The following is a 16,702-nucleotide window of genomic DNA, read 5'->3' as shown; positions in this document are numbered from 1 at the left end:
TCTCCCTCCCACATTGTTATCGCTCCCTCTAGCAAACTTGAAGAAACTTCACCTGGAAGGTCCTGCCTAAAGTGGTTCTTGATCAATGCTTGGTCATGCATTAAAAATAAAACTGAGGTTGCAGAATTTATCTTAATATATGATCCTGACGGGTAATCATTACGGAAACATTGGCTAAGGAGTTGTCTGGTCCTGACCTTGTGGATGCTATTCCCTCAGGTTTTACCATCCTTTGACATGATAGGACTGGGAGAGTAGGATGTGAGCTGGCCATCATTTGCAAAACAACCTAAACCTGTCTCATCAAATCTATTCAGAGCTCGATTCTCTGTGAAGCAACACAGTTCTCTACTAAGATCAACTCCATCTGTATGTTTACTGGGATTCTGGTCTATAGGCCCCCCGGACCTAGGTACTCTTTTACATCTTAGTTTATACATGTCATAGTTGGATTAAGCAAGACTGCTGGTTTAGGGATGACACCACTTTTGTTTGTAGGCGACTGAGTCACTCCTACAAAAAGTCGCAACTGTCAGCCCAACCCTCCTGGCTTACAAGCAGTACCACACCATAGCTCAGAAAGCAAAGGTGATTTCTGGAAGTCTTACGCATGGACTCTAGACTAGACTTCTCAGGGAAGTCTTGGATGAATGAAAGTTACCCTTTTCTCACGTTAACAACATGTCTCATACACACAAAGACAATGAAGGAGATGGAGAGATTTCCAAAGATTTATTGAAAAGACTGCAATCTATGATAAAATGTATGTGCTGCAAAGATTAAGATAATGAACAGTAAAAGAAGCAGGATTGTGAAGATGAAAGTTGTGAATATAACCCCCCACCACCTTACAATAATCAAGAGATGTAAAATTCCTAACCAAAGTGCCTATTTCTCTCCCTTTGTGAGAGCTATGTATTATAAAACTAATCTACCAGTGCCATGTCCATGAGAAGCGTCCCCAACCCTTGTTACCTTGGAATTAGGTCTCTAGGTCAGACTCTGTGGTGACACAAAGGCTGAGTTCTGCAGCAAGGTGATGTGCAGCAAAGATGGCATCTGGAAGGAACCCCTCTAATGAACTTGTCCGTGTGAGATGTATTATTACAGATCATGTAGGATCCCTGAGGCAGGTGTGTTCCTAAACAACTGATAAATAGGCACACTTGTGGCAGCAAGTACATAAATAATCCCCAACAAGTGCACATTATGTTCCTATCACAAGGAATTGAGAAAGGGACACAATGGCAATACCTAAATACATCACTGATCATTTCGCTGATAATGACACCGTCTAAGAGTGGCACTTATAATGCAAATCAAAACATTTCTTATAACATATAATCAATAGCAGCCAGCTAGAAGAAATAATAAAATAAATGAAATAAAACAGAGCATGCTAAGTAGGTAAAAGGTCACTAGGTGACAGGGGCACACACACCTATAAGCCAAAGGCTAAGCTAAACCACTGAGTCCCAATAAGAACTAAAATAGATTCACCACACCGTCTACATTGCTGAAACAAGGACGCTAACTCACTAGCGAGGTCCAAACTAAAATGCTCTGATATAAAAAGTCTAAAACCAAATTAAAAACAAAGCTAAAAACATACAGAGATAAAATGTCAACTATGACAAGCACAACAGGACAAATGTAAGCTGAACCAATAGGGCAATTTAGTGTTAATTTTTTTAAAAAAAATAAGGCCAATGGTTGAATCATTCAACAATAATCATGTTCTTGAAGAATGTCTCTGAAGTCATCAAATGGGAGTGCATCCAGGAAGGACTCCACATTAGCAGATGTTAGATCAGTTGCAGGATTGGCAGATGGCTACATGGCGCAGAAGTGCGCTGATGCCGTAGGAGCAGAATAACCCACGAAGGCAGCACTATCCATAGTGCTAGATGCCATTGGAGCCTAGTAGTTCACAAGTGGTGGCTCATAAGTGGTCTTGCGAATCGACCTCAGTCTCATGGTGCATGACAGTGAATGAACCCTCATCAGGAACATCAGCAGTTCCTTGTCCGTAGGAGGCACTGGCTGAATAGCAAGACATACCAACAGTAGATACTCCAAGAGGCACCAGGTGCAATGAAAGACAGGTTGCACGCACCACAGAACTGGTCGAAATGACAATGACCAATCATGCGCCAATTATTCCAGCAACAGAACACCAAAGAACTGCATCATGCTATCCCGACACAGCTGGGCTAGTGGAAACTCCATCACTCTGCTTAGCTGAGAAAGCACAACCACTGTGTTTCAGGAATAGCAGTGGCAGTATTCTGCCAATCAGTGTCAAACTTCTAGGGAATTGGCCAACACACTCAAAAAGAGTGAATGGATAGGAATGACTCTAAAGACGGTCTGGAAGGTGGAAACAAATCCAGACCCAACAGCCTTGAAGAAATGTACAATCACTGAAGTGCTTGAGGCGTTGAAAATTCTGCAGGCCAGTTCTCCAAAGTGTGTGGGGAAGTTGGTATTTAATAAGGATTATATCTCAGCTGATGATCTTGCTATCTGGAGAGAGTACGTCTCCTTGGGCGATGTCAACGCCACTTGTTTTTGGAACAGTAGTGCCTTTAGTCTGCTTAGCTTGTCAAAATTTACATTAGTAGTATCAATGTGAGGCCACATTTCTGCTACTCTTATCTCTTGTGTTGGGGGAATAAAACATGTTCACAACAAGCTACAATTTGAGAAACTGAAATTGTGTAGGCGTTTCCTGGTCTCATTCCACAGCCGTTCAGATCATTCAGGACCACATAACTTTCATTCTAATGTATATGACAAGCTGTACGAATCAAAGACACGGGAGTACCCTTCAGAAAGCATGCCAAGTTTACGACCTCCGCATTGCAGAAACCGTGATGTGACACCTGCTTGCAAATCATTGATAGTCTCACATTCGCTTCCACTCAGAAACACCTTTGTTTTGCCATTCAGACATTTGAACTCAAAAGGCAACTCCCACTCTTCTTTCATACAGCTATCTCCTAGCCGCTAGGATCTGCCCACAACAAAATCTTTCAAGCATTTCGTGAAACGAAAGGTGGAAATTGACAGGTTTATAACTCCATGTACTAGTGCAAATACAGGAGCCAGTGCTAAGTTGGTGGATGGTTCCACTTCACGTGGAGGTTCATAGCAGATGATGATGTCAATTTGTGTTGCATTGTTTCAAGCATTTCTTGAAACGAAAGATGGAAATTGGCAGTCTGCATTGCATTGTTTCAAGCATTTCGTGAAACGAAAGATGGAAATTGCCACATCTTGGACAGTTCTTCTCAGTAAAGTGGTAACAGGAAGCAGCAGAAGCTCATTGTCTGCGTTCCCCATGCTGGAGGAGGCATTTGTAGCATTGTTGTACATACTGGCATATGCAGAAGTGTTGTTGTTTCGCCTTTGAAGAGGTGTGTCCTGTTGACTAGTGGGAAGGGACAGGGAACTACCCAAGGGACCTCGGCGGGTCTACTGTGCAGGATCGGCAACACAATGCAGTTTGATGTTGTCAATCAAGAAAAATCTGTTTGCTTTGGAACCTGGCAGCAGTGGTAGAATGACAGTTTCTGTACCTTGGGTTCCCAGGTCTGGAACCAGTGCTCTATAAGATGGGCAGAATTCCTTCTTCACAACAATCTTCTCACAAACCAGATCCCCAACTTTAGAAATCGAACCTGTCGAAGTTGGTGGCCACCCCCTTATTCCTAAGGTGGCAGCACTGGTGGATGAATTATCATCATAAAATTGTTGGAGCTCCTGTAAGACAGTGAGATGTTCATTTCTGTCAAATGGTGTGCCTGCCACCATCATTCCAGGGCCATCTACATCTAGGACATACATAGATATCCCAAAGGGGACCTCAAAAGGAGTGCGTCCCCCCAGGACTATCTTGGCAGATTATTCAGTGCTCTCTGGACCCCATAAAGGTGATGAAGCCAACTGCAGCCTGAACCTAATACTCTAACTGTTAAGGACTGCTTTAAGTCATGATTTCTCCTCTCCACAACAGAATTACCCTCGGAATGATATGGGGAAGAGTAATGGAGTTCAACACCCATCGTCCTTACGGTGTCCCTGAAGGCCCTAGAGGCAAAAGCAGGGTCCTGGTCCGAGTTGAATGCTGTAATGCATATGTACCAATAAAGACCAGCAAGTCTTTTTTTTTATAACAGTTTGAGCGTCAGCCGACTGCTGTGGCCATACCCACAGGAATCTAGAACAAGAATCAACAGCGACTAAGATGTATTTGTATGCACCATCAGGTTGTAAGGGACCACAATGGTCCAGGTATACACATTGTAGTGGCCCACTGGACACCAAGAGGGATGTCTGCGGTGGGCGGTTGATGTGTGGAATATTTTGTAGGTTATACTTTTGGAAGAGGCTTGCCGTCAGCCAAAGCTTTCATGGCAGCCTGAATCTCATTATCCAATCTTGTGTGAGATCGAGTCACTGCATCAACAGGAGCTGTAGCTACTGCTGATTTGGCCACTTCATCTGCCAAAGTGTTTCTTATAATGTGTACTCCTACATGTTGGTGGCCAAGTGTATGTACTAAATGAGCATCTGGTAGCCTATTCTTTAGATCAGCCACCCTCCATCACAGAGTTATGTGTTCTATGGCATTCTCCTTCAAGACTCTGAACCTATTCACCCGTCAATGATTGAGATAATCATTGTAAGACTGGACACAATAGTATAAATCACACACAATCAATGTGAGCTGTTCTGTATCCCTATGTTCCAGTGCCAGGATAAGAGCTTTAAACTCAGCCAACTGAGCTGTGCAGTCCCCTAGGGGATTCATGTAGGTATGTTGAGTGTGGGACACACCATCCTTCATCGCTCAGCTCACAGCTTGCAAGTTTAGTTTTATGAATTTATAGAGCGCGTAGCTACCCTAGGGCGTTCCAGCGCTGAGGTACGTGAAAGCTCCTAAGAAGGAAAAAGAAAAAAGAATAGGAAGAATTAGGGCAAAGAATTAGCAATGAAGAGAATTGTTTTTAGCTTCTTCCTAAACAGACGTTCGGAAGATTCATGGCGAAGCTCTGAAGGAAGGGAGTTCAATAGCCGAGCAGCTCTGACCGAAAAGGAATTGCCTCCCCAGGATCTCTTAAATCATGCTATGTGGACTTGCCGGGAAGTGGATGAACGCAGAAATCTGTCCGGGGCATAAATAGAAAAGCAATGTCCAAGAAAAAAGGGACCCTTATCATGTAGGGCTTTATGGACCAGACACAAGGATTTAAATTGAATAAGTTGTTTTATAGGCAACCAGTGGAGTGCTGCAAGTGCTGGTTTCGCAGAAAGATGCCTAGGTAGATTAGTGAGCAATCTGGCTGCGGCATTCTGTAGAACTTGGAGTTTCTTTATCACATAGTCCGGAGAACTAAGGAATAGAGAGTTACCATAGTCAAGGCGAGAAAGAATCAGCGCCTGAATAAGGATTCTTCGAGCCATGGGAGGTAGAAGATTAAAAATCTTCCTAAAAGATCTTAAAAGGCCAAAGCACATAGAAGAAACCTTTTTAGACTGGATCTCCATAGATTAGACGGGGCTCAAGCCAAAAACCAAGGCTCTTGATGTGTGTCTTAGGAGGGGGAAGGCTGCTGAAAGACTCTGAATAAGAAGTCAGAGGAAAAGCAGGAGAGCCATTACCCACAATCATTACCTCAGATTTTCCATTGTTAAATTTTATTTTAGATAGGGTCATCCAATTGGCAATGTCTGTCAAACAATGGGAGAGACTGGCAGAGGAGGAATGCCCAGTGCTGGAGAGGGATACTACTAACTGAGTATTGTCAGCATAGGTGACCATGGAGAGGTTATGGGGGGAAACCACCTTAGCTAGGGAAGATAGATAGATATTAAAAAGAGTCAGGCTCAAAGAGGAGCCCTGAGGAACTCCACAGGTCAGAGGATAAGTATCTGAAAAAAATGAGCGGACTAAGACTTGAAAAGATCTTCCTGTAAGAAAAGAGGAAAGCCAAGAGAGAGACACCTCCTATCCCCATCTTGAAGAGTCTATGGCAGAGGAGGTTATGCTCTACAGTATCAAATGCTGCACTAAGATCAAGTAAAATAATGGCAGCATGGCCCCCTTGATCTAAAAGTTGTCTGGCAGATTCGGTAACTGCTAAAAGAGCAGACTCAGTGCTTTGCTGGGCTCTGAAACCCATCTGAGAGGAATCCAAGAGTTTCTGGTTCTCTAGATAGCTTGTCAGTTGATGGTTGAAATGTTTTTCCAAGACCTTTGTTAAGATAGGAAGGAGAGCAATAGGTCTGTAGTTGTCCAGAGAGGCAGGATCCAGTTTTTTTTTTTTTTAAGGGGTTTGATGACAGCATGTTTAAAATACAGAGGCAGAGAGCCTAAAGACAAAGAACGATTTACAATTTTTGTTAGTGGCGGAACGATAATGTCTGAAGCCAACAACAGAATGGAGGGAGGAGCAGGGTCGAGAGGTGAGGCAGATTTAATATTAAGAAGTAAATTAGTAACCAGTGTATCTGTAAGGGGTTGAAAAACATTTAATGCTGTACTCGAAACAGAAAAATCAGTTGACTGATAATCCAGGGATTCTTGAGGTAAAGAAGAGGGAAATGAAGAATTAATTTTAATAATTTTGTCCTGGAAATGAGCAGCTAATAGGTTGCAACTGAGTAGTGATGTTTTGTACCTACAGCTGGTTGTGCTCAACCGTCAGTGTAAATGACAGTTTGGTATCTGTCAAGCAGCAGGATATTAATAGGTGTGGGGTACTCCTGTTCGTATTGGAGAAATTCTTGTGTATGAAGTTTTGGGTGAAAGATGCAATCAATATCATTGGCTGTCAAGGAGGTTGCCCATTGAATGCAACGTGGATGTAATGCTTTAGTGTTAGGAATGCTTGCTTTGGTGACAGCCTCTGAGGCCGACATCAGGGTAACGACAATAATGTGTTTCTCCCTTGGGCAAGTGGCCTCTCCTTTATGACAGCCACTTGTACAGCAGTCAGAATCATATCTGTGGGTGCAAAGCGTTGTTCTACATTGGAGTATAAATGTGATTTGTTTGCTATGGGCACTGTGTCGCCCTCATTAAAGGTGACAAAGGTGAACCCGATGGCACCAGCAATTATTCTGATGACCACATTTGATTTGTTGTCACATGAGTGTAAGTTTTTTGCTTTAGCATGTCTTGCTGCAATCCTCTAAGGATGTGCGTGTTTTTAACTGTCCAGTGTCTGCTTGAGAAATCTGGGTGAATTAAATCATAGAGTGGTTTGATGCGCTGTGCATAATCTGGAATGTAAGTTCTGCCAAAGTTTTAAAAAAAATTAAGTAGCGACTGTAGCTTCTTGATGGTATTTGGGGGTTGAAGTTGAACACATTTTTCTAAAAAGTGCCGGGCCAGGCTCTTGCCCTCATCTGATAGCTCGTATCCCAGGAACAATACACAGAGAAATGCTATTTGAGTTTTCTTAAAATTGAATTTGTAGCCAAGGGCTGCCAACCCTAAGACGATCCGATCGACCCTGGCAAGATGAATGGTGAGGTCGTTATCTGTGAGATTATTTTTTCATTCACATAGGACAACGTCTCTGGATCAATATGATGCAATATTGATGTTTCTCGGGAAGAAAACAACCGTGGGCTGTTCTCATATCCCTTGGGCAAATGGCAAAAACGTTTCTATGAGCCAAATGAGAATGCACTCGGGTCCCGTCTTTCATGCACTAAGTTTTGGCAGAAAAACACATTGGAAATATCCAATGTTGTTTTGTATTTTGTATGCCCTATGTTGTTAATTAGTGCAGTGCTGTGTGCATTTTGTATTGCATTTGTGCATGTGTAGTTATTTAAGCATTTGTAATCTAAGACTATTCTGTACGAATGGTCTGGTTTTGCAACAGGGAATAACGGGTTACACATCGCAGAGGCACAGGTCTCTATTACTCCCTAGTACTCGAGCTGAGTGCGGAGCTCTCTCACTGGAGCTTTAGTTTTTTGTTTAACAGCATATTGAGGCTGAGGTGTAGACCTAATCAGTATTATATTGTAGGGGGAATCCTTATCCCACCTTACGTTGCTGCGATATAGCACAGGTGCCTGCGCCAAAGCCCAGTCAACAGCGTAGGCTTCTTTTACAGCATCCGGAACAAGATCTGAGAAAGAAAGCAAAATGACATTTTCCCCATGTGGGAGCTTGCGGACGTACTCTGGTGGCCAGTCACTTTCTGCCAATTGGATATCACAATTAAGTTCTTCACAAAATATCACACTAATAGTGCGCTCTATGTCTCCCTCAATTTGGATATTTAACTCATAATCCATGTTGGATGGGAGAATGTGCCTGTCCGCAGTCTCAACTAAGATACAGTCGTTTATTGCTGTCACATCCAGATGATCTTTCAGACTATGGCGATATATTGTGACTTCTGCCACTCTATCCAGCCGGTTAACTGCCCACGTCTTGTTCCTCAGCAATGTTCTCAAGTTTGCTGGTATGTTTTATTGAAATTGCTGCCACGTTTTTCTTTTTAAATTGTGGCTTTTGTTGTGGGGATTTGTCTTCTTTATTGTCTGAAGAATGCTTTGAGTCTTTCTTCTGTTTCACATAGTCAGTAGGTTGCTCTGACAGGCCCACTCTCTCACTCCAACTATCCGCCGTGTCCTGCAAAGAACGAGAGGGACGAATATCAGTATATCTGTCAGGAGCCTTTAATGTTTCTCTATTTCTGAGACTATGGGGGTCATTCTGATCCTGGCGGCCTTGGACCGCCAGGGCCACGAATGACGGAAGCACCGCCAACAGGCTGGCGGTGCTTCAATCCCCATTCCGACCGCGGCGCCGGCGGTCATCCGCCGTTTTTGCCCCGGCTGGGAGAATCCGAGCAGCGCTGCCCTGGGGATTCTGACCCCCGTACCGCCAGCCTGTTTCTGGCGGTTTTCACCGCCAGGAAGAGGCTGGCGGTAACGGGTGTCCTGGGGCCCCTGGAGGCCCCTGCACTGCCTATGCCACTGGCATGGGCAGTGCAGGGGCCCCCTAACAGGGCCCCGGCCTGCTTTTCACTGTCTGCATAGCAGACAGTGAAAAGGGTGACAGGTGCAACTGCACCCGTCGCACCGCCACAACACCGCCGGCTCCATTCGGAGCCGGCTCCTGTGTTGCGGCCTCATTCCCGCTGGGCCGGCAGGCGCTAACTTGGTTAGCGCCCGCCGGCCCAGCGGGAATGTCAGAATGGGGGCCGCGGAATTTTGGCTGCATGGCGGCCAAATGGCGATTTCCGCCTGGCGGTCGGCGGTAGCCGCCTGCCAGAGTTGGAATCACCCCCTATATCGCCTTTCGGAGCTCTTCGGATGTGGGGAGTCAGCTCTCTGACTTCTTCTGTCTTTATTTTGTTTTTGTTTATCCCAGTCTTTTTTAGAACCCTCTTGTGCTTTTTTAGCACCTTCCTTAGGGTTGTTGCTCTGAATTTCAGGCTTCTTCAGCTTAACTCCCAAACTATCCCATCCTATACTAGTATAAGTGCCGGAAATAATTTTCAGTAGTTGACACTCCTGTTCCAACTGTGGAATCTCCCGGAGCCGCTGGTGTATAGCTAACCCTACCGCCTCCCCTTTAATGTTACTTAGTATTACTGAGGAGACTGTGTCAAAGTTGCGCATCAGTTTTATCCCCAAATCTATGGCTGGAGCAGCCCGTGTTCATTTTGAATTTTTTTAACACTTCCGATAAGTTGGCAAGTATCAGGGTATCATGGGTGGTAGTATAAATTGCAACAAAGACTGTACCCCATGTGGTGCAGTCGTCCACTTAGGGAACCATTCAGAGTGGCAAGCACATTGCGAGAATTCTATGTTTATCTTGGGCTCCTGTATGGGAAAACACTGCTTCCAGCTGGTTTGTTTTTTGTGCTATCTAGAACAGAATATTCTCATGTTCCGTGAGTGCCTTGCCCATGATAGAATGTACTGTTTGTGGGTTAATGCCAGTAACAGCCAGCTGGTGCAGCCTGTATTCAAAGTTCGCATGGCGAATTGTACCAGTCATCTGTAAAATTGTACTAGGTCATTATAAAGTGAGCGTACTTCAGCTATTTTCATTGGCTGTGCGGCAGGATGTGGTGTGTACGTGCCAAACATGGGCCACGTCAGTCCTTCATTACTCAACCAACCTAATCTCATGGGTTGTATTACATGTGGTAGGGCACCATGGAACCAATTTTGATGTTCTTGATGGGAAAGTGGTATCTCTAGATACTAGTAAGCCTGGTACAGTTGCGGTACGTTCCCTATTTTATATGTGGGAAATGTATGTGATATGTCATCGTCTCCAGGGAGGGGACCCAGGAATAGAATGTTTCTGTTTGGTAAACTTAAGGAGCTTCCACAATAAATATGACATCCCCGCCCTCATCTGTTAAGCCAACATTTAATGATGTTTTAATGCATGTCTGACATTTTCTGAAATGTCTATGGCATTAGCCATGCTGACTAATGGGTACAGAGAAGGAACACGAAATAGGGAGAAATACTTTTAAAGAGTTCAAGCTTGAACAGCCTGCAGCTTAATTAAGGGCTCCCTATTCAGCTGAGGAGGATTACCCCTAACACCACGGATGTCTCTTTATAATGATACTTAGGGTACCTGCTGTGTGTGAGACAGAGATACTCAGGATATCCATAAATTAGTGCCAAAACAACATAGTTGGTGGTGCCGTGTCGTAGCTGGACTCTCACTCCTAAGCGAGACTGCTGGCTCAAGGATGACAGCACTTTTGCTTGTAGGCAATTGAGTCACTCCTACAACAAGTTGTAACTGCTGGGCCAACTCTCCTGGGTAACAAGCAGTACCTCACCAAAGCTCAGAAAGCCAATGTGATTTCTGGCAGCCTTATGCATGGACTCTAGATTAGACCTCTCGGGGAAGTCGTTGTGGAATGGAAGTTACCTTTTTCTCATGTTAGCAACAAGTCTCATACACACAAAGGCAATGAAGGCAATGAAGGAGAGTTTTCAATAGATTTATTGAAATGTCTGCAATCTACAATAAAATGCACGTGCTGCAACGATTAGGCTAATGAACAGTAAAAGAAGCAGGATTGTGAAGATGAAAGTTGTGAGTATAAAAAAAACCCACCTTCGACAATAAACATGAGATATAAAATTCCTAACCAAAAAGCTTGCTTCTCCACCCTATTAAGAGCTAGGTGTGATAACCCTAATCTGCCATTACCATGTCCATGAGAAGCGCCCCCAACCCTTGTTAACTTGGAATTACGTCTCTAGATGAGAAAGGGGCATGATGACAATACCTAGGTACTTCACTGATCATGACACTGATAGTGATGCCTTCTCAGAGTGGCACTGATAATGCAAATCAAAACAGTTCTTATACAATTTAAACATTAGCAGCCAGCTAGAGGAATGGTATAGCCATGCCCATACACCAAATAAATGAGGGCAAAGTCTTTCAGCCCCCGAGAGCTCAGATGGGGGCAGAAAGCGTGCTAGGTGCCAGGGACCTTTTTAAATAATGTATAGGAGGTTGGAGACTGCCCAAAATGGGAATGACAAAGCCCCTCACCCACCCCTAAATATGTAGGGGGGGCTGAAAGCCCACTAGGCACTAGGGATTATTAATTTGTTTTCAAACTTTGGGGTGGCGGACTGCCTAAAATGGGCTCGCCAATGCCTCCACCCACGCCAAACATGTAAACAGTCTTTCTGCCCTCTGTGGGGTGGGGGGCAGGTGGGGATTATTACAACCTGATCTGCCCACGGGGGCCCACTAGATGCCAGGGAATTAAAATAATTAGAGGGTGGGGGCTGGCCACCACTATGGGCATAGTTATTCCCCCTCAAACTGAAGAGGCTAACAGTTGTTCAGCCTCCCCTGCAGACTAAAGCGTCTCATCCCAATGGCAAGCAAGAGAACATTGACTCTTATGAGTTTTGATTTTACATATGGGCCAAGAGAGCTTGGCCCAACTCCCAATATCGTCCCACTTGCAATGATGAGCGGATGCACTTTTTGGACTTGGGCAATCTGCCTCCTGGAAAAACCTGCCAAACCCATACACATTTGAGGACTAAAGAGCTGGGGGGTCCAGGATGGTGTGCTTCACATGAACCCCACACCATTTTCCTACCCACAATGCCTTCCCTGTCGCAGGCACTTGGCACACCTATGATGTATCATTTTTATCAGGAGACCGAGGGGGAAAGATGGGTGGTAGGAAATTTGTGCTGGGATGGTGATCCTACACAGTCATATGAGGAAAATGTGATTTTTTGGCTAAATTTGAGTTTTGCTGGGTATTCTGGGTAAGAAAATCCTTGGGAATCCACACAAGCCACACCTCACTGGACTTCCTCGGGTGGCTAGTTTTCAGAAATGTCAGGGTTTGGTAGGTTTCTCTAGATGGCTACCGAGTCCAGGATCAAAAACACAGGTGCCCCCCTTCCAAAAAAAAAAAGTCATTTTGTGATAAATAATTTTGATGTCTCCACAATACGTTTTGGGCCTGTCCCTGACGCCGGCATTAGGCCCATTCAGGAGACTTGGGGGGGATGCTGGGTAGAAGGAAGTTTGTGGCTTCCCTTTAGATTCCAGAACTTTTCATCACAGAAATGTGAAGGAAATGTGTTTTTTTCAGATACATTTTGAGGTTTGCAAGGGATTCTGGGTAGCAGAACCAAGTGAGAGCCATACAAGTCACCGCATCCTGATTTTCTCTGGGGATCTAGTTTTCAAAAATATACAGAAATGCTAGGTTTCTCTAGGCGCTGGCTGAGCTAGAGCCCAAAATCCACAGCCAGGCACTTCGTCAAAAACGTGTCAGTTTTCAGTAGAAAAATGTGATGTGCCCATGCTGGCTTTTAGGGTGTTTACTGTTGCGGGCACTAAGCCTACCCACACAAGTGAGGTACCATTTGTATCGGGAGACTTGGGGGAATGCTAGGGGGAAGACGTTTACGGCTCCCCTCAGATTCCAGAACTTTGCACCACCAAAATGTGAGGAAAATGTGTTTTTTAGACACATTTTGAGGTTTGCAAAGGATTCTGGGTGACAGAACCTGGTAAGAGCCCCACAGTCACCCCATCCTGAATTCCCCTAGGTGTCTAGTTTTTAAAAATGTACAGGTTTGCTAGATTTCCTGAGTGCCAGCTGAGCTAGAGCCCCAAATCCACAGTTAGGCACTTTGCAAAAAAGGCATTCATTTTCAGTGGAAAGATGAGATGTGTCCACATTGCGTTTTGGGGCATTTCCTGTCGCGGACACTAGGCCTACTCACACAAGTGAGGTACCATTTTTATTGGGAGACTTGGAGGAACACAAAATAGTAGACCACGTGTTATTACCAATTGTCTTTCCCAACATTTGCACCTTCCAAATGTAAGACAGTAGTCAGTAAGAAAGAAGTCATTTTGAGATCTGCCCTGTAATTCATATGCTAGTATGGGTACCCCAAAATTCAGAGATGTGCAAATAACTACTGCTTCTAAACTCCAAAGCTTGTGCCCATTTTGAAAATACATAGGTTTCCTTGATACCTATTTTTCACTCTTTATATTTTATCAAATGAAATGTTGTTAACCAGGTACACAATGAAAACCCATTGCAAGTTGCAGCTCATTTATTGGCCCTGGGAACCTTGGGTTCTTGGTGAGCCTACAAGCCCTATATATTCCTGCAACCAGAAGGGTCCAGCAGATGTAACAGTACATTGCTTTTGAAAAACTGCCATGGATGGAGAAAGTTACAGATGAAAACGTAGACAAAAATGGCAGTTTTTTTCAACTCAATTTCAATATTTTATTATTTCAACTATTACTTTCTAAAGGAAAACCATGAATGATCTACATAAATGACCCCTTGCTGAATTCAGAACGTTATCTCCTTTTCAGAAATGTACAGCTTTCCAAGATCTGCTATTGGTTTCATACCCTTTTCTGTCATAACTGGAAGAAGGTTGCAAGCGCCAAAAATAGGAAAAATGGGGTATGCCTCAGTAAAATGTCAGAACTGTGTTGAAAAATGTGTTTTTCTGATTCTAGTCTGCCTATTCCTGAAAGCTGGGAAGATAGTGATTTTAGCACCATAAACCCTTTGTTGATGCCATTTGCAGGGAAAAAAGAGAAGCTTTCTTCTGCAGCACTTTTTTCCCATTTCTCAAAAAACCCAAATTTTAGCTGTATTTTGGCTAATAGCTCAGTCCCCACCAGGGGAATCCACAAACCCTGGAAATGAAAAAAAAGGATGCAACATTGGCGTGGGTAGCTTATGTGGACAAAAAGTTGAAGGAGCCTAAATGTGAACTATCCCAAATAGCGAAAAAAAGGCTTGGCACAGGAGCGGGAAATGGCTTGGCAGCGAAGGGGTTAAAGACCCGGCTTTTCACCCTTTAATTAATAGCGAGGAGTCCTCCTTATCTGACACTAGAACTTTCTTTCTGTGTTTCTGCTGCAGAGCTCTCCCTTACTAGCACCTTGACGTCCTGTGGTAGATGTTGTGCTGTTATAAATCTATGTCATTTCATTTTCATTTCATCCTTTACACGTCATTACACAAATTAGGTGTTTACATTTGCCATTATATTTAATGTGTGCCTTAATAAAATTCATATATGTGCATATTTAGACATATTAATGCAACATAATCATTGAAAGACTAAAGTTTTATAAAATGCATACTAAGGATCTTATAAATTGCTTACATACATTCATTATTCACTTTTTACATTTACTGCCTAAGTTACATTTATTGAAGTAATATGTATATCTCTACTTCACGTTTATGTATATTTTGGAAGTTAACATGTGCATGTATAACCATGTATTCGATATGCACGTCAAATGTTTAGTTAAAGTCAGGCTAACTTAACAGACTGGAGACCTTAATTCTGAAAATATGTCTTGCCTGGATATTGTGTCCTTTTCCTTTGCAGGTGCATTTCAAAGCTTCATTTGCTAGTGAAAAGGAGTATTGTCTTATGCATTGGTTTTGCTGACAGTAAGATCTGAAAGAATAAATCTTGGCAAGAGACATGGAGATTTAGGCCCTCATTTCAACTTTGGCGGGCGGCAACCGCCGCCCCCCAAGTTAAAACCGCTGGGCGGCCGCCAATGCAGCCGCACTCCCGCAGGGTCTATTTTGAGATCCCCGCTGGGCCGGTGGGCAGAAATCTGGTTTCCGCCTGCCGGCCAAGCGGGGATCTCGGCTGCAACCCGGGATCCGGCTCCAAATGGAGCCGGCTGTGTTGCGGCTGTGCGACGGGTGTAGTTGCACCCGTTGCGCTTTTCACTGTCTGCCAAAGCTCCATGGGGCAGTGGCAGGGGCCCCCAGGGGCCCCGCGACTCCCCTTTCTGCCAGCCTTTTCATGGCGGTTCATACCGCCATGAAAAGGCTGGCGGGAGGGGGATTCGTAATCCCCTGGGCAGCGCTGCAAGCAGCGCTGCCCTAGGGGATTACAACTGCCGGGAAAAAAGTGCCGGGAAACCGCCGGTCCCGGCGGTGCTACCGCGGCGCTTCCGCCATGGTTGTAATGCCCAAGTTTGACCAAATCCTGTTGGTGGTACCAACTCCAAAACAGCCCTGGCGGTCTTTGACCGCGATGGTTGTAATGAGGGCCTTAATGTGCAGATGAAGCCTCTTATTTATCGTGTACCAGGAACATAGGCTGTCTAAAGTCGTAGTAACTGTCTGAGATCTGTGGGATGACAAATTCACATGCTGTTGCGCGGTACAACAGACCTGAAGCCGATTGGTCCTTGGGGGTGAGTAAACTGATAACTGTTAAAGATTTTGTTTTTTTAATGAATGCTGCTGTTAGAAGTTAAGGACAGGCTTCTCTTCGACTTCGAGGGGTACAGACCTCTTTGCTTCCCTTTACCTTTACAAATGTGAAGCTTCATGCTAAACACTTTTTCCTTTTTCTGGAGGACTTCTACTGAAGCCTTCACTATGGTGACACCTTCTCGCATTTTCAAATTCCCTTAAGATTCCATTCCAATCACCCTTATTCCTCACTTAGAATTCTGACTAAATGATTTTAGAATTATTTCATGTTCAGAAGAGAGAGCAGGGGTGTTTTAATGGAACACCTATTTCTAATTCTCAGTTTCTGTATTGCTGTTGTTGTTATTGATTTGTATCTTAATTTGATGAGACTGAACTGATTGCGATATTTTAGCCTGCCAGCTGTAATTCTGTATCTTTTCAATATTTTTATGACTTGCACATACATTGGATTTATTATTGGTTGGAAATAAATCACTTAGGTGGTCATTCCAACCTTGTCGGTGAAAGCCGCTTACCGCTGTCAGAAGACCGCCAACATACCGCTGCGGCCGCGGTAAACCGCCACGGTCATTCTGACCCACAACAGGCAAACTGCCAAAATACAGACATCCACAGAAGTCCGCCACACCAAAGGCCAGCGAGAAACTGGCGATGACCAAACCTCCACCGTCACGCCAACAGAAATACGCCCACACTATCACGACCCACGAATCCACGCGGCAGTCTTTCAACCGCGGTAATCCATTGGCGGTAGACACCGCCGCGCTCAAAATACACACACATTTACAAAACACATCCACATTGGACAAATCGAAAAACACACACCTGATACACATACAAACACCACTCCCACACACCCAACACAATATAAAACACACACCCACATCACCCACAAACCCCCACTT

This window comes from Pleurodeles waltl, chromosome 6, assembly GCF_031143425.1.
Source record: "Pleurodeles waltl isolate 20211129_DDA chromosome 6, aPleWal1.hap1.20221129, whole genome shotgun sequence".
Classification (NCBI taxonomy): domain Eukaryota; kingdom Metazoa; phylum Chordata; class Amphibia; order Caudata; family Salamandridae; genus Pleurodeles; species Pleurodeles waltl.
This window is presented reverse-complemented; position numbering follows the sequence as displayed.